General features: G+C 52.7%; 1 protein-coding gene across 50 annotated transcripts in view; it reads right to left on the bottom strand.

The window, feature by feature from the left end:
• Wnk2 (WNK lysine deficient protein kinase 2) overlaps window positions 1-17846 on the bottom strand; it is a 109366-nt gene that overhangs the window by 87982 nt on the left and 3538 nt on the right. For 6 of the 50 annotated variants that reach the window (XM_087590468.1, XM_087590469.1, XM_087590470.1 and 3 more), the window contains exon 1: window positions 1514-1920. The gene's annotated coding sequence lies outside the window, so the exon portion shown is untranslated. 50 annotated transcript variants of the gene reach the window in all.

Below are 17846 nucleotides of genomic sequence, written 5' to 3'. Positions count from 1 at the left end.
GACCAAACACAGCATGCCACATGCTTCCACAATACGTCGCATCACAATACATTTCACGTCATGCAACATACAACAGCACATGTCTGGGTGCAATCCTGGGCTACACACCACACATCAGATTACATCACCACCTCCTCAATCAAAACTACGGCTTCCCCTTTGTGATAAAATCAACTCTTTGGTAAGATTTGGTAGAAAGAGGAGCTGGAGAAACGGCTCAGCAGGTAAAGTCTCTCGCTGCCAAGCTGGATGACTTGAGTTCCGTCCCCGAGATCTATAATCAACTCCTGCAAATTGTCCTCTGACCACTGTACCCATGCCGTGGCACGTGCACATACACACGCAGTCACAAAATAAATGAATTAAAAAGATAGACGAATGCAATTTTAAAATGTTAGAGAGGGGCTGGGGATTTAGCTCAGTGGTAGAGCGCTTGCCTAGGAAGCGCAAGGCCCTGGGTTCGGTCCCCAGCTCCGAAAAAAAGAACCAAAAAAAAAAAAATGTTAGAGAACTGGTAAGATAGGCGTTCACCCCATTCCACCTTCACCTGGGGGACCCAACAGGACGCCACACTGCCCAGACCTTGTGGTTGGACACAAGGGCTCCCTTTCCGCCACAATGCAAGTTGTCCCTTGGCCTAAGCACAGCCCGTTGGTAGGAACAAATCAAGACCAGGAGGACCCCAGGCTCTTCTCAACTGAGGTCTCCAAGGCTTGGAACTGACCACAGAGTCTGCTTCCAGAGAGAGAAGCCCAAAGTTGGCCCTGAGGCCACCATGACCCACCATATTCCCCAGGCCACTGGCAGCAAAGGACAGTGGGGTTCAGCTGGGTCATCATCCTGTCCACATTCCAAGTGGGCAATGGGCATGAGGACTAGCACGTCCTGACCCAGGCCCAGGTTCAGACACCACTGTGGGGTAAACACAATTTGGGTAACGAATGCACGTCCTACCATCCACCTGAGACAGACCTGGCCTCACGGCCACTCTCCCCAGATAAGAGGTCGACACACACCTGTCAGGACTCTAGAAGCTTTTCTCTGAAGACCACAATTAAAACAAAAGCTATTTCCAAGGAGCTACATTTCTCGGTCAGGCTGCGGCAGCAGCCTTGGGTAAATGAGGCTGGAAAGCTCAGGATGTTGTACCCCGGCACCGGGCTCCTCTAGAACCACAACCATTGAAGGCTCAGTGAGTGGGAGCAGCTCACCAAATGTAGGAATAAGAACACAGAGGGCACACACCACAGGAAGAGGAACCAGACACGTGAGAGAAGTCCTTGCTTTTAACAGTGAGGATACATCTCTTCTACTGTTTCTTCAAAAGTATTTTTCAGAAAATTATAGTGTCATGTAATGGTAGCGTGCATGTGTGCGCGCATGCACACACACACACACACACACACACACACACACACACACACACACACACGCCACTTGCAGGAGAAAACTGCCCATCCGGGCAGTGGGTGCTGGGACAAAGATGTAAGACACAGCCAAAGCATTCACTCACCTGGGACCATCAGCTCCAGGCTCATGAGGGAAGAAGCTGTCAGGCACCATGCTGTTCTGTGTCTTGCCTGGGAACTGTCCCTGCAGTGTTACAAGTAGCAGAAGGAACCAGATACCCAGGAGGACCCAGCAGAGAACTGAAAGGGGGTCGTGGGACCCTCACGATGTCCCTCGATGGGGAGGCAGGGAGCAGGCATGAAGGTGCAATGCAGGCTTCACACATAAAACTGAAGCCACCGCTGAGCTTCCCTGAATGCAGGAGGCTCCTCCCTCACGGCTCCCCGATTCTCTACCATCTGCAGAGCTTAGTGAAAGCTAAGACAGCCGCTGGTGAGCATGGAGAGCAAGCGTCCTCCAGCGGACCCGGGGCCATGACCCAGGCAGCAGCGGACTGTTTACAGCGAGACTATTTTCATTTCCACGGCAAGGTTACCATGGAGTTTAATTCCTCAAGTGCTCCCTTCGGCATCTGCTCTATAAATGGCTTCGGGTTTGCACCGATAGACTCACTGGGGAGAGAATTGCCATTTCTGTGAAGCGTGACTGCCTGTCCCTAAGTTTCCGCCACCTGCCAGGATACTCCTGGAGGGGCTGGAAAGGAGGGGCTGGCCTCACCAGCCAGGAGCATAGGCTGAACACCTGCTTCACCCTGACTGGGGTGGGAAAGGCAGGAGACATGGCCCCCTGAGGGTGCTCAGCTGAGGATCCCTTCCCTATGGAGGAACGGAGGAACGGCAGGCAGAGACAGGCTGAACCCACCACTCTGTAAGCAGAGGCACTTGCATTTTCTCATCTGATTGATGCTGCCCTCAGTAGTAGTTCCTCACTGCCCGGGCCCTCAGTTCCCCGTGTGGCTAGGCTCTCCACATATGGAGAACCTCTCAGGTCTAGGGAGGGTCTGGCAAAGACTGAGTTGGCACTATGATCGACTCTGTGGACTCCATTCTAGCAGAAGAGATAAAGAGGCCTAAGAGGTACCTCATCTTTCCTAGGTCTGACAGCTACAACACAGCTCACTACAGCCCCCTCCCACATTCCTACCCTGGGATGCACAGTTCTTTCCTCCCCGGCTTCTGCAACAGTCAGCTGACGTCACATACATCTCCCAGGGAGAAGAGGGAGAGGAAGGCAAAGTGAAGCCCTAGTAGGAACTCTTCATCTCTCTCCAGGAGGCATGGTCCTTTTTGTCTATCTTCCAGCCAGGCGCTCACCCACAGGGCATAGCAGCACAGGACCATGATAGGGACCACTTCTCAGGGTGGGCAGGCTTGCAACCACCCAGTACCTTGTGGGACACGCCTCGACTATCCCTATCAGCCGCAAGACCATCAATCTCATGGCACACCAAGAGTCAGAGCTGGGCAGCCCATGTCACTAACGCCTCGAAGGAGGAAAGGAACCAATCTGGTGCTGCCTTGCCCTGGACCTCCAGGTCCCTTGGCCCACACACAGTCACTTGCTGGTGGCTCAAAGGTATCACATGACATTATTCTCTTCTTGGTCTAAACTCCCAATTCCACGATCTCAACGTAGCAGCCCTGACTTGCAGAAATGACCTCTTGGTAGGGGACAAAAACCACCACCATATAGATCATGCCAACCACGGGGGCCTGCCAAAGAGTAGAGAGGCATCAGAGCAGCTCTGAGACCAGCCTTCCATGAAGAATGTCATTCTTTGCAGCACTGTGTCCTCATGGGTCCTACCATGAGCTGTCCCCACCGTGACCCCAATACCACTCAGCCAAGGCTGCTGTCACTCCAGGGCTCAGAATCACTCGGTACTCCTGTTCACCAATATGCATCCATTTCTAGTGTTGCCCAGCTCCTCTGGCTAATCTGTGGCCTAAGACCTGCTCTCCAAAATAAACCCATATCAGCCTTGGAGCCAGGACTTCACAGGTGCCAGGAAAGGGCCTGAGGACCAGGTGTCCCCGAGTCAAAGCCTCTCCAGTACTGCCCCAGCTCTGTGCCACCAAAAGTCAACACCGAAGATAAAATAAAATCCCTCAGCAGTGCCAAAAATACCTCCCCACGGGATGAGACTCAGCGGGCGCCAGCTTCCACAGCAGCAACTGTTGCTATGGAGACCAGGCTCCAGACAGGCCGCAGGGAGGGCCAGAGGAACAGAGAGGAGACTACAGAGGGACGGAGAAGGGCTGGCCAGAGCAGTTAGGGAAAGAGAGGGACAGCCAGGATGGTTGAGAGTCAGTGGGAGAACCCTGGATTCCATAGCCTGAGCGGCCAGAGAGGACACTAAATGGAATGGAAGCTGGAGAATAGGGGGTAGAGAAGGCTAGCCCTCAGGCAGTCTCTCCAAGTGACAACAGTCCTATTCTAGGCAGAACCCAAATGATAGCCTTAGTCCATCACAGTCATTAGGTCTTCTGACATGGGGTTGAGTCCACCCCGTCTTCATCACAGCTGCCCCTCCCCCTGAGCCCCAGTGAGACCGAAAGGTACAGCCTATACAACATACTGAGACACCCCGTCCCTGGAAATGGTGGTTCCCACAGACCCACCTCAGCCACAGCTCCTACCTATTCCCTAGACACTGCTATAAATGACCCGCTAATGGAGCTACAGGGAATTTCTCAGCACTGTATCTGATGGCCAAGTGCAGGAGGGAGACAGGATCTGGGGATGAGGGACCAGGACAATGACCTGTCATCACACTTCAGGTCAGGCTTCCCTCAGAAGGCCCTGTTCCCCTACCCACCAAGCCTGGTCTAACCTGTCCTGACCTGCTCTGAGTAGACCTCAGCCTAAGGCAGGACACAGCTCTGTAGCCCTGAGAGAACCGGGGACAGTAGGCTAAGCCCACCTTAGCCCTGCAGCCCTGCCACACTGGCCAGACATACCCGACGTATACCATGCCCTCCTGGTGGTGCTCTCTGGGCCTGATGTGGTGCCCTGTTAGAACAGGAGACAAAGCCTCCCAACCCATGTCATAGAGCACACACCACAAGCCATTGTCCTCTTCTCTGCCACACTCAGGTCCGAGGCTCAGGGAAGGTGCCTGCCTTCTTGGAAGGTTGCCTTGCTCTTGTGTCTTCCCTGTGCCAGGCCCCTAGAGCTGGGCAAACAGGACTTCCCATAAATTTATGTGGCACCCTGAGTCCTCAAAGGACACCTCTAGGCTTCCCATCTAAGTCAGACGGAAGCCCTGTATCCGCCTGTCCGTCAGGGGTACTGATGCCCTATGACCAGGCTTGGAGAGACTCAAGCCTCAGCCTCCACACTAGTGCTATGCTCCAGGATATGGCCCTGACAGTTGCCATATGAACACCAGCCTGCACATCTGACAAATGCCATCAGCATAGTCCTTGGTGACAAGGGCACAGTCCCCACAGGAACCCCACAAAGGCAGACCAGCCCAGAGCTGTCCCCACCATGAGCCCCAACACCACTGAGCCTGTAGAACTGCAGCACCCCCTCCCAACTGTGAGTGTCTGCCAAGAACACCGTGCATGCATCTTGATGTTCCCCAAACCCCAGAAAGCCTTCCTGCTAAGCCAGCAGGGCATGTGGGCTGCAGTGACCACTCACAATCATGGCTTTGACCCTCGTGATTCGGTCTCCACCAGGAAGCCTGCCATGGCCCCACCCGCACATGAGAGAAAACATGCAAAGGCCTTTGTCTAAAGGTCATCAGCCGTGCAAATGTTCACCCTCCATAGCAGAGCCCCAGGGCCCCCAAGTAGTTCCTGCTCCTCCTAAAGTCATAGTATTCCCTGGGCCCAAGGGACAGGTGGCCCCTCCATAAAGCTTCCTCAAAGAGCTCCTCATTCCTACAGAAGCACCCCAAGGGCAAGACTGTTCCCAAGCAAGCTAAGCAGAGGATATATACATGCAAGGGGACACATGTGACCCAGCAGGGTTGTCTACGCTCACAGCCATACAGGAGACCCAAACAAGCCATGGAGCAAAGCACCAGGACCTGCATATGGCCGAGAGCCTGTGCTGTACTCCGGTCAGTACTTCTTCCTAAACCTGGCCCAGTGGCCAAGGTTAGGAAGTCCGAAGGATGAGACCCTAAGCCAGGCCCAGCCCCTCACCACCCAGTAAGCACTCCAGGTGGGAAGCTGGCAGCTGCCACTGTTCTCCCTGGCAGGCAGAGGGGCTCTGCTCTGGCCCGGGTTGAATAGACACAAAGAACCTGCCTGAAAACCATCCACAAGCCATCAGGGAAGCAGCCAGAGAGGCTGGAACGTTCCAATGTCACCATCTCACTCCCCGGCAGGGAACAGAGTAGGTCTTTGTCTTTCTATCACTGCGGTCATCAAATATTTACAGAGGCTGACAGGCCATTTCAGACAGGCCAGAAGTGAACCTTACAGGCTCTTCCTGGGGCTAAAGGAGACAGAGCTGGGGAAGAGGGGGGGCAGTAGACACAGAGGTGCAAGCAGTCACTGGGAGGAAAAGGGGGAGACTCCAGCAGGATGCTGGATCAGGGCCTTAGCCAATATCTCACCTGGGGCTTAGGCCCTAATCATCAGGAGAAGGTACCCAGGGCTATCAGCCAGCTGGGCAGGTACTCTGGCCCGGCTCCCATGAGTTCTGCCACACAAAGGAAGTGGCAAGGGTATGAGAGGCCGTCAGAGAGCACTCAAAGGGAGAACCTCCCCCCAAGTTTCCTGCAGCGCTCGCTCCTCAATCTGGCACAGACACCCCTTCTCTTCTCACAAAGACCATCCTAAGGCACTACTCTAGGGGCAAGGGTGCCCACAAGGTCTTGTGTATCCTAGGTTGGCCTCATCGTCACCACGCAGCCAGGAATGACCTTGAATCCACCTACTTCCACTTCTTGAATGCTAGGATTAAAGGTACACACAACAGCACACCCAGTTTAGTCCACGCTCGGGACTGAGCCCAGGACTTCTTACGCGCTCGCCAAATACTCTGTCACCCGAATTAAAGCCCCAGCTCCTATCACTCGGTTTCATCTTGAACTTACAAAAGCCAGTAACCCAGAAGGGACAGGCTATGGGCCACCACCACCCCTGTCCCCAACTCCACCAAAGATGGGCAGGTGGTATAGAAACCCAGAACAAATTCCAAACCTCTGATGGTGTTTCAGTAAATACCTCTCCATTTTGCACATATGAGGCTACCTATAAATGTAGTATCACCTCCACTCCTGGGGCTGAGGCCCACATACAGCACCTGCCATAGCCACTGGGCCAATATAGCAGGCCAGCAAGGGAAAAAGGGACTTTCTTCCCACCTCCAAGCACTGTGTAAGTGGACCTTGGCTCTCTGGAGACAAAGGTGCCCACTTGGGCTCAGCAGACAGAAGTTCCCAGCATGCTTTCTTAACCAAACACTCTCAGCGGCTAAAGCAACCTCAGTCAGCAATGACCTGTCTGCTGTGGCACTCGGCCAGCGCCTGACATTGTGCCAAAGGCTTGGGGATCGCAAGGCTTCTGAAACTCCCTGCCCCGAGGGTGAGGGGACAGTGACACATGTCCCTGTCCCTTCTGACTCCCCTCCACAGCCTTGTGCTTTCCACACTTCCTCTAAAAGGTCAAATTCTCTCCTCTGATGGCACTGACTACTAAGGAGAAGGCATGCCCTAGGCTGTCTGAAGCGATGTCTGAAGCTTGAGGCTCACCGGCCCGGCAGGATGATCTCCTGATGTGAAGATGAAACGGCACCCCATAATACCCCCTGACTTCCAGAAGTACAAACCCTGCTGCCAAAATGGGGTCAGGGGGTGAAACAGTCAGGCTCAGACAAGAGAACAGGAGAAGCATTGAGACCCCAAAGGCATGAGGACAGCTAGGAGATACTCCACCCCAAACTCCACACTTTAGCCACCTTCTGGGAGGAGCACCCAGGCTGAAACCACACCCCAGAATAGGAGGAAACTCTCCTAGTGTCTCAGGCTCAGACAAAGACTGTAGCCTCAAGCCCAGCCTGGAAGGATACAGAAGTTTGAGCCAATTGGACTGGCAGAGGTAGGGACTGAACAGAGTCTCTGTCCACCCCTGCCTCCCAGCAAGGGGATAACAGGTAGCGCTGGCCCAGGCACAATTTACAATATAATGGACCTTTGCCCACATTGTTCAACCAATCTTAGGTGGGACTAGGGTGGGTGGAGGTGGCCCTGGGCAGTGGGTGAGACCTCTCTGCGCATGTCAGCGAAGATGTAATGAGTGTGACATTGAAAGATTTCCCAAGAAGATGGCATCAGACAACGGTCCCATTTAACAAGGAAAGAGGTTGTAGGCTCCATACCATAACCAACCCCTAGAGACAGCCACTCTTGATAGCCACTCCTCTACTAGGGTATCATCCAAATGAAGCAGTACAGGGATGGCAGAAGAGGAACAGCTCAGACATACTCTGCCCCAATTCAGGCCAGCCAGGCATCCTGTGAGGTCTCGGGAAGTCACAGGAGTTCAACCAGCAGTCAGTAGACAGGGATAGGTGGAGCTCTTATTCAGGCCTCCTAACCAGGAGCTCAGAGTGAAGGGAGGCTACGGGGTCCCTAGCAGCACCAAGTCAACTTAGAACAGAGTGGCCCTGGAACAGCCACAGCCTACCGCCCAGAGGCATCAGGCCTCATGGCAATCCTGGACTCAGAGCAGGTGCCTGCAGGAAGACTGATCGACCACCCTGATATCCCTCTGCTTCTTCCTCAGAAGGAGAAATGGATGCAGTCCCCGCTGGGAGCTGCTCAGTCTCTAGAGTACAGGGCGTCCGTGAGTGTCGGTAAGGCTATTTCTGGGCTAGAAGTACTCGTGTCTCCACAGGGACAGTGACTTGGCCAGCCCTGTGACCTGCACGTGTAGCACCCCGTGGCAGCCGCTCCAGAGACACACAGTCCAATCCCACTGGCAGAAGCACCAGGCAGAGGTTCTGTACGCACCACTGTGCGGAGCCTTGGGAGACAACACCAAAAGGCTAACCGGTGGTAATAAAGCAGTAAGGGTTTGTTCTAGATGGGTGGTTCTTAACTTTCCTAATCCTGCAACCCTTTAAAACAATTCTGGTTGTGGCGGCCCCCACCCACCAAATTATTTTCGTTGCTACTTCATAACTGTGATTTTGCTACTGTTACGAATTGTAGCGTAAGTTATCTACGCTTTCCGATGGTCTTAGGTGACCCCGTGAAAGGGTCGCTTGACCCTCGCAGAGGGGTCGTGACCAACAGGTAGAGAACCACTGTTTTATATTAAAATGGATGTGACAAGCAAACACTACACCCGTCTCTTCACTGACTAGACCCCAGGTGCAAACTGGGGACACAGAGAGAACAATGGTGGGAATCGCAAGGCCACACACCAGACGCATCTAACAGGATCCACCCACCTGGGCCCTGGGCATGACCCTGCAGATGCTCTGTGGGGACCTGTCCCTATTCCTGTCAGGAGATGCTTGCCGAGGTATTCAGGGAGGAACCCAAAGTGGGTCAGATAAAACGCACACAAATCCAGTGACAGAGAGACGGCTGAGTGCCCGGCTCCTAACTGCACTCTGCCAGTAGCTAGAGATTTTCAAAAATTAAAAGTTTGGGGGAAATGGAAACCGGACAGCTGGGAGGAGACAAACACTGTAATGGGGCCCAGATGGTGGGTAAAGAGCAGGACATTCGGGAGGAGAGAGAGAGAGCAGCCTCAGGGCCTGCGGGTGCCCACAGTGACCAGGTGTGGATAAGAACGGACAGGCTAGCTGGCAGGTGGGACTGACCCAGGCAGGCAAAGACTTTGCACACACAGCACCAACACTTCTGAGGAGGAAGAAATTACTCCACTGTCTGCTCTCCCACCTTGGACATCCAGGGTACTCAGCCCCAGGTAATAGATCAAAAAGTTATGTGAATCAAGCCTTTCCCAGACATCCCTGCATCAATGAGGGGCCACAGATCATCTTACAGCCAGAAAGATCAAAGAAGATACCTATAAACATTTTCCTTTATGAACTGAAATACAAGCTGAGCAGCACAGGCTTCTAATCACAGTACTTGGGAGGCAGAAGTAGGTGAATCTCTGAGTCTACAGAGTGAGTTCTAGGACACTCAGAGCTACATGGTGAGAACACGTCTTGGAAAAAAAAACCAAAAAAAAAAAAAAAACCAAAAAAACAAAAAACAAGAATTAAAATACAGATTAGCTTTTAAAGGCTGCTAGGCTCCTGTCTACCTAACTATGCATTTGCTTCCTGCCTTCAAGTCTGATTATACTGCCTGGAGCTGTGGCAGCCCTTCCCGGCTGTGAGACAACAGATAGGAATAGGGTCAGATGTCAACGTGGATGAGGAGAGCTAAAGAGAAAGAAAAAAGTATCTATGCCCCTACCAGTACTGAAAAGCTGCTTCTGGTCAGTTGCCTCTGGGGTTCTTAATTGGCTATCTCTAGATTTCAGATCCTGGGCATGGCTCACCCCAGCTGCCTCACGGTTGAAAGTCTTCACAAGTCATTCACAAGCATACACACCAAGAGAAAGGCAAGGACAGTGAAGGGAGGTGGCCCTCCCAGGCCTGAGATGGGTAGGGCTCACAGGGTGGAGACCAGCTTTCCACAGACAGTTTCGCGTGCCGTCCACAGCACCGCTGACTTGTGCAGGACAACCCACACTTGCAGAGATTCAGGAAAATATCACGAGAACACCCCCAACGCCAGCCACCTTCCACCAGTGTGTCCCTCCCCACCCTGGCCACCAGATGCCCCACAGAGAGTGGAAAGACAGGGTCATGCCCCAGTCTCCCATAACGCCCTAGCACTTCACAACGCAGTTGGCATTTTAAAGACTCCGAGAAGTTCTACGATAGCAATGCCTGGTTGACCCAGCATTTCCCGGGCCTCTTTTGGTAGCCACACTTTGAACACACACAAGGCACGCAAACAACAGAGACACCGTGGTCCATGCCATTCGACACCGCTCTGCCAACTGATCATTCGTGGGATCCTTCCAGACGAGCCTTTCTCATCTCTGAAAGTAGACTTTTCGTGACTGATGGGTTCATACGTGTCTTAACACCCAGGGAAGTTCTCATCAAACCCAAACCCTTTCCTCCCTGCCCTGTGACCATGTTCATCCTAGCTGTTATGTCCAGGTCTGTAAAACTGAGGCCTGGCCAGGAGCTCCCCACTGAGAAAAATCTGGGAGCCACGCTGAGCAAAATCTCCAGGGCTCTAGACACCACCGAGGCTCTCACTGATCCCCTTCACCCTCAGGTGGGGACAGTGTTCCTGGCCATAATATCATAACATCATATCTGGCCCTTAAACATCAGGGTGATGGCCACAGCTACTTGAGGAATTCCATGACTCAAGGCTGCCCTGCTGGTCCAAGGGCCAGCATACCCTTCTCTACTTCCCCAGAGCAGAGCTGAGCTACACTCTCTGGAAACATCTCCCCAGGACCAGGACAGCATCCCTGAGCAAGGCAGGACCACAGTATGGCACAACCCCCTGAAACTACAAGTTGGGAGAGCCTTAACAGCCGCCACACCCTGTGTGTGTGCAGGACACTGGAGGGTAAAACACAACCGGGCAGCTGTATTTGATGAGTAGTAGATGGCTTTTTATTTCTGGGAACTTTTGGATGGAGTGAGGCTCTTCATAATCTCTGTTTAATGGAGACATTCAGGGTTTCAGAAGGATGGAGTTCCCTGTGCTGGAAAATGTCCACAGCTGTGCACACTTATAAGGAACGAGACAAAGTAGACATATCATGGTTCTCTGGACACGACAGTCCAGGCTGACAGTTCCTTCGGCCATATGCCTGTGTCCTCAGATGAGGGAAAGCCACCTGTAGCCATCACTGACATTCACAGGGATGGCCTTACCATGTGACTAAGCACCCAAAGAAGTTCTCATGAAACCTAAGCCCCTTCCCTTCCCTTCCCGTGCCCATGGTCATCCTAGCTGATATGTCCAGGTCTGTAAAACCAAAGCCTGGGCTGTCTGCCGCTGCAACCCATTCCTGCTTTATCTTTATTTTACCTCCATGGCTTTGCTCCTCTTTTTTTGTTGTTGAACTTATTTATTTTTTTTAAATTATATTTATTTACTGAGAGGTCAGAGGTCAGGGGTCAGTCTTCTTTCTCTCTGCATTTGGATACCTTAACTTGCCGAGCCATCTTGCCAGCCCTGGTTTTGCCCTTTAAAGCAGCTGTCAGTTCATTTAGCACAGCCCCATCTGCCCCGGAGTGGCGTGTTCATCATAGGTCAGTTTCTCCATTACGCACTGCATTTAAGATCCTTCCCTGTCATTCACGGCTTGACAGCTCTGCTCTTTTTAGTGCTGAGTACTGCATTCTCTGGACGTGCCACAGAATCCACTCACCTACAGAAGGGTAGCTTCGGTGCCTCTCCGTTTCAACACGTACAAATGAGGCTGCTAAACCAACATTCACGCACAGGTCCTTAGCGTGGGTGTGTAACTTCTGATGGTTCGTGATAGGGTAAATACTAAGGAGGAAGACTGCCGGGGGCCACACGCCACTCCCCATTGTGATAAGGGAGCTCTCCAGTTGCTCCATGTCCTCATGAGCATATGGTATTGTGAGCTGCTCTGGCTTTGGCCATTCTAGTGGGTGTTCAGTGTGCTCTCCCTGGGGCTTCAGTTTGCATCTCCCTGGCAACACTGTAACGAATGCTTCTTCTCATGCTTATGGGCCAGACAAACATCCCGACAGGCAAGGTATCCATTTAGGCCTTTAGCCTACTTTATGAATGTCAGTATTTTTTTTTTTTTTTTTAGTCTCGTTTTCTCACTGCTGAAAATTTCTTTGTGTGTTTTGGATTCCTTCATCAGAGGTATTTGTCAATATTTCCTTCCAGTCTGTGGACGGTCACCTCATCCTCTTGACCGCGTCTTTCACAGACAGGATTTTAATTTTAATGAAGCTTGGCTTACCAGTTACTTGGCATGGGCTGTGCCTTAGGAGGTGCATGTAAAAAGTTATTGCCAAAACCAAGGTCCCCTTGGTCTTCACCTGGCTTCTAAGCACTCTAGACTTAGACGTGATCCTTTCCAGGCTGATTCGTCAGGAGGGCACGCACTTGCACTCTGGGTCCTGTGTGCTTCACCGCGGGTCTGAAGTGTGTGTGCCCTTTCTTGACTGTGTGTGTTGTGTCTTTTTCGTGGCCCTAAGATGGATCCTGGCGCCTCGCTCAGTCAGCAAGCGCTGCCGTGAGCTGCGTGCCTGGATTGGAAGGTCACCTGTCCCAGCAGCATTTGTTGAAAGGCCTCATGCGACTCCGCTGAACGCTCCTTTATTAAAGCGGCCATCTCTCTTTGTGTGCGTCTTCTTCCAGGCCCTCTCTTCCATTCTCTTCATCTGTCTCCCCTTCTGCCAACACCACGCTATCTCCATCAGTTCTCTTTTATTCTTTTCCATAGCCCTGATATATATTTAATGAAAGCTGGCTTGGAAGAAGTAATCCAATACTCTGGGAAACAGGAACAAAACTGGACTTCAAAACGCTGGGGAGGGGGTAAATCTGCAGCTATCCTCCACCCGATTAGCGGCATCTCCAGGCCCTGACTTGCCTTCCGAAGCTCCAGCTGCTGTGTTTCACACCCTGACCCTTATCTGCAACTTGGATGCGAGGCTGGTGCAGCCCAGAGCCCCAGGCTCAGCCCTGCGAGGATCAACTTGCTCTCCGCTCTCCGCAGCAAGTGCAGGCAGGAAGAGGACCACTGCAGGTCCATCCATGTGCTCTGAGGGACAGCACCATCCCCCTATCCCAAGGTAAAAAACTCTAAGGTACCCACTGGCCAGAACACATACACACACACACACACACACACACACACACACACACACACACCTAGCCATGTGCATAGGGCCAGAATCTTTGATGACATACCTGTCCTGGCTCTCTGTCCTCAAATCTCCTTCCTACCACTACTCAGTGTAGCACTTGCTGAAGCATCCATATCAGCTCTGCCAAAAAGACGACAGGGTTTCACCACACACAGCCGCTGGTCCAGAGTAGACCACAAAGGAGACCAGACGCGTAGCCTAAAACCTCCACTGGACCAGGTCAAGTTCTCCTCCATTACTGCAGTAACCTGGGCCCCAAGCACTCACACTGGACACCTTGCAGCCTCGGCCCAAAGCCAGGTCTAAGCCACAAGCCCTAAGAGACACCCACGGGGCACAAAAGAGCCACGAGTAAAAACTGAGCTTTCTGGAAGACGAACAGCCAAGTTCTGAACAAGCCCAACACAGCCTCGCACTGAGGGCCAGCCCTGCCCAGACTGTGAACTTGCCTTGGATAGCCAGCTAGCAAAATGGAGGAGATGAGACAGACGACAGAAGCTGGGGAACTTCCTTATTGTAACTTAGCACCTGAAGCGAGGACACCCTTGCCCTCACCTGCATGACTCGGTGGACAGAACTCACACCTGACCCAGGGAAAGCCAGTAGGCAAGACTGGGGCTCCAGGAACCTCTCCTCTGGCCTGGCTTCTACTGGAACTCAGGCACACACCTCCAGCCCCACCCACTTCATGCTCCATGGCCGCCTCTACACCTGAAGCTCCTAAAGGCAAAACTCTGTCCTGTGTCCTGCTGGCCCAAGTCCCTGCCCACACCCACCTTCTCCACCTTCAAATCCTACACTCTCTTAACACAGTAGGGTCCACCAGAGTTGAGCCTCCTCCCTACCCTGCTCCCCTCGCTGGCTCCCTGCCATGCACTCTTGCCCTCTCCTCTGCTCAGAACACCCCAGACAAAAGTTCTGGTCACACCCCCAGACTGTGCCTGAGGCCCACCAAGTTGCCTCACCATCCATACAAGGACTCCTACCTGCTGTTCTAACTCCAACCTCAGGGCCTTTACACAGCTTGGACAGGGCCTTTGTCCAATCCAAATGATGCCAGTCCCTCTCTCACAAGGCTCCTAAGCACCCAAGTCTTCCCACCACAGCATTCTCTGATCTGCTGATACTTCTCCATGTCTCCTGGGATCATGATCTGATCTGTTTGTTGTGGTGCTCCCAGGCCTGGAATCAAGAGCCAGGCTCAACAAAGGGCCACCTAACCAATGAGCACGGTCACTCTAGAAACATGGAGTCTCAAAGTCTGCCCAATCCTCAGGTGACCAAGTGCTTAGAAGCCACCCTGACCTCAGATGTCTCTTGACCCTGCAATCAGCAGCCCGATCCTCCCAGGCAGCATACCCTACCTAGACTTTATCCCAGTTCAGTACCCAGCCAATCAGATATCACCTTGAACTCCTCCAGCCTTCGGTGCCTCTCTGCGAGTCACCGTATGGCCTGTCTGCTATCCCAGTAACTACCTTTAGGTTGCCTGGGCCTCAGTCTTATGACCTGGCCACTCTCCATGTTTAGCATGCCCATGCCCCAGTAGGACCCATGCAGATAGAACATGGAGAGAGATGTGGCTATCCTCAGGGAAAGTTCCAGGCCAGCACCATGGAGGAGGATCCAGTTGCCTCACAGGTATCTGGGTACCCAGAGCTGTAGAAACATCAGGTTAAGGACAGAAGGTCATATAAACTACATGCACCATTTTACCCTTACATGTGAGATGGGTCTTCAGCAGAGACTGAGAAGACAGACAGAGCTGCCACACCTTCGTCACATGAAGACCTGGCCTTGAATCAGACTCAGTTGGGCACCTCCAAAGGCCCAGGTCTCTGAGAACATCCCTCATCTTTATACGCATCTGTAGAGGCACCTGCCTCTAGGGGTGCCTGGACTCCTCACATCCCAGCAATGGTAACCACAGCTTAAACTGCTACTCACCATATCTGACCACACAGCTCACCACACACACCTCATGTCACCACTCAAGTGTGGGGATGGAGGGAGGGGCCCAAGGGCGGGTGCCCACATTTCTACACCTGATGGGAAAGCCATACCCAGAGGCCATTCAGGCAGCCAGAGCCAACCTTTCCCACCAAACAAGACAAGACTGCGGTCAGGCTGCATGAAAGAAGGAGGTGAGCTCCGCGCTAACACAGACCAGTTGTCAATCATGGCTCTTTGAACAAAATTAGGCACTCGGGGGATTAAAAAACAAAAAGGAGGGGTTGGAGATTTAGCTCAGTGGTAGAGCGCTTGCCTAGCAAGCACAAGGCCCTGGGTTCGGTCCCCAGCTCAAAAAAAAAAAAAAAAAAAAAAAAAACAAAAAGGAGACAGGAAGAAGGCCAGGTGACTGCCAGCCGAATCAGGCCATGCTGTCTCAGAGTGTCCTCTCCCTACAAGCACCACTGCCTGCTGGGACTATGGCTCACTGCCGCCTGCCCCCACACCACAGGGCCAGGGATGAGAGCGGGTAAGGTAGCAGCCAGGCTTCCTACACAAGGTTATCACAGCATGATCCTAGGGCTCTCCAGGCCCTGGGCCTGGGCCTTGCCCCTCACTTAGATCCCATGAAGGCAGACAGAACCCTTGGAAAAGTCTTGAGCTGTCTTCCAAGGCATAAGGCACACAAGATGACCTCTTGGGTGATACCTGATCCCTGCACTGGCAGCTGAGGACACAGTGCACCTGGCTGGAGCCTGAGATTGGAACATGGAGCTCTTCTAGAAGACCGTTGTTGCCCGAAACACAGCAGCAGCAGGGCCCACTTAGTGACTGGAGGACCCTGACCCCATGTCTCCTCTGTCTCTAGCAAACAAGGTTTAGGCTTCATACCATTCTGCTAGGGTCCAGCCAGTCTCCAAGCTAAGAACCAAGGACTGAGTACCTCTCCAAGGTGTATGGACTCATGACTGGCACAGGGCCCCGCCAGGGAGAAGTTCCTGCCCTGCAAGAGCGGCACACATCAGAACTTCTGTAGCAGACAGAGGCACAGAGACTCTGGGACCCTAACTCCCCTGAAAGCAGGGAGAAATGATAAGAACAGAAGGATTGTGGGGGTGCTCTGCTTCCTCTGTTACCACTGTAAAGCACTCCTTTGGTAGGAATAAAGTGCAGTCAGAGGATAGATGACAGGGGGAAATATTTTCAAATACCATCCCACCCCCATAAAAAGAAAAAACAATTCAAGTTCCAGCTTGGCATGTCTACAGTTGAGAAGGTGGGCCATCTCCCTGTCCTTGATGTGGAATGAGCACATACCGCTCTCCCTGTCAAACCCTTTCAACACAGAGTCACTAAAGGGAACCCAGTGTCCTCTAAACTAGTACAGGTCTGTGACTGTGTTGATTCCGCTCGCCTCTTGGCAGAGAACCCTGGAAAGAGACTTCAAGCAGTGTACCACTGTGGAGACCACACTGGGCCCACCACTGAGGGTGCAAAAAGGAAGCAGTCACTTAGTGGGCCCCTGAGTAAACAGACCAAAGCTTTTGGAGGTTAATCTACCCCAGGAGAAAAACAAAGTCCCTACAGACCCTCCCTACACCAAGTCATCCAGAATTCAGGAGCTTTCCCCAGCAGTTGGAAACACAGGAGATGTAGAGAAGTGGATAAACAAGACTCCCTCCTAAGTCCAAAGCCAAGAGCTCTATAGCCTATACTCCAATGGGGTCCTCTGCATATGACGAACAGGGATCCCATCCTGACCCAGGACGAAGACTCTGGCTCCCCTCTCCTAGCCTAGGCCCTGATCTGGGTATCTACAGAATCCCTGCTGCCCCACTATCTCCTCCACCCAGGATACCACACAGGGGCCTCTGGGTGGGTTCTCCCATGGTTCCATACAGCAAGCCTGTGCCCCACCCCCCAGTCAGGCATCTGCCATCTCCTGAATGGTGTCAGGCAGTCAATCAGTGTTCCCATGACGGACATGACTTGTGATGTGGAGGCTCTCACCCAGGGGGCTCTAAGCAGGCCCAGACCCCTGTCATGTGAGCCATCCATTCCAAGGGTGATCCAGACAGAGGAAGATAACACCATGCAATGCATTGTAGCCCAAGCCAAACATTAACTGCCTGACAGGAGATATGAAGGCAGTTTCCTCACCTACTGGGGGATCCCAGTCTCCCCCAACACTAAAGCAAAGCACTAAAATCCAGAAGCTACCCCATTTTTACCTAGAGCCAAGTATTCAAAGACCCTTGGCCAGGGGCCAGGCTCCACCCTCTGCTGCCCCGCCCACAACAAGGACAGGCTGACTTGTCTTGCCTTAAAGGGAAAGGGGAATTAACAAGAGTTCCAAGCCTCTGCAATGCCTCAGCCAGATAGGCAGGCTTGGCCTGGGGAAGTCTCTCACATACGGCCTGCTGTAGCACCCCTGCTCTGTCCTCTATATTCAGCGACATTCCATAGTAGCAGTACCAGCAGGTGCTCAGAAAGCCACGCTGGTCATCTGGCAAGAGCAGGGAGGTGGGGAGCCAAGATTCGTGCCATTCTCCAGAACTGAGACTCACATACATCCCCTTTCTCCTGGGTGCCTCTTCAGGTAGCAG

Source organism: Rattus norvegicus, chromosome 17, assembly GCF_021556685.1.
Source record: "Rattus norvegicus strain SHRSP/BbbUtx chromosome 17, alternate assembly SHRSP_T2T, whole genome shotgun sequence".
NCBI lineage: Eukaryota > Metazoa > Chordata > Mammalia > Rodentia > Muridae > Rattus > Rattus norvegicus.
The sequence above is the reverse complement of the archived record's forward strand: the minus strand, read 5'-3'. Positions and strand labels throughout refer to the sequence as shown.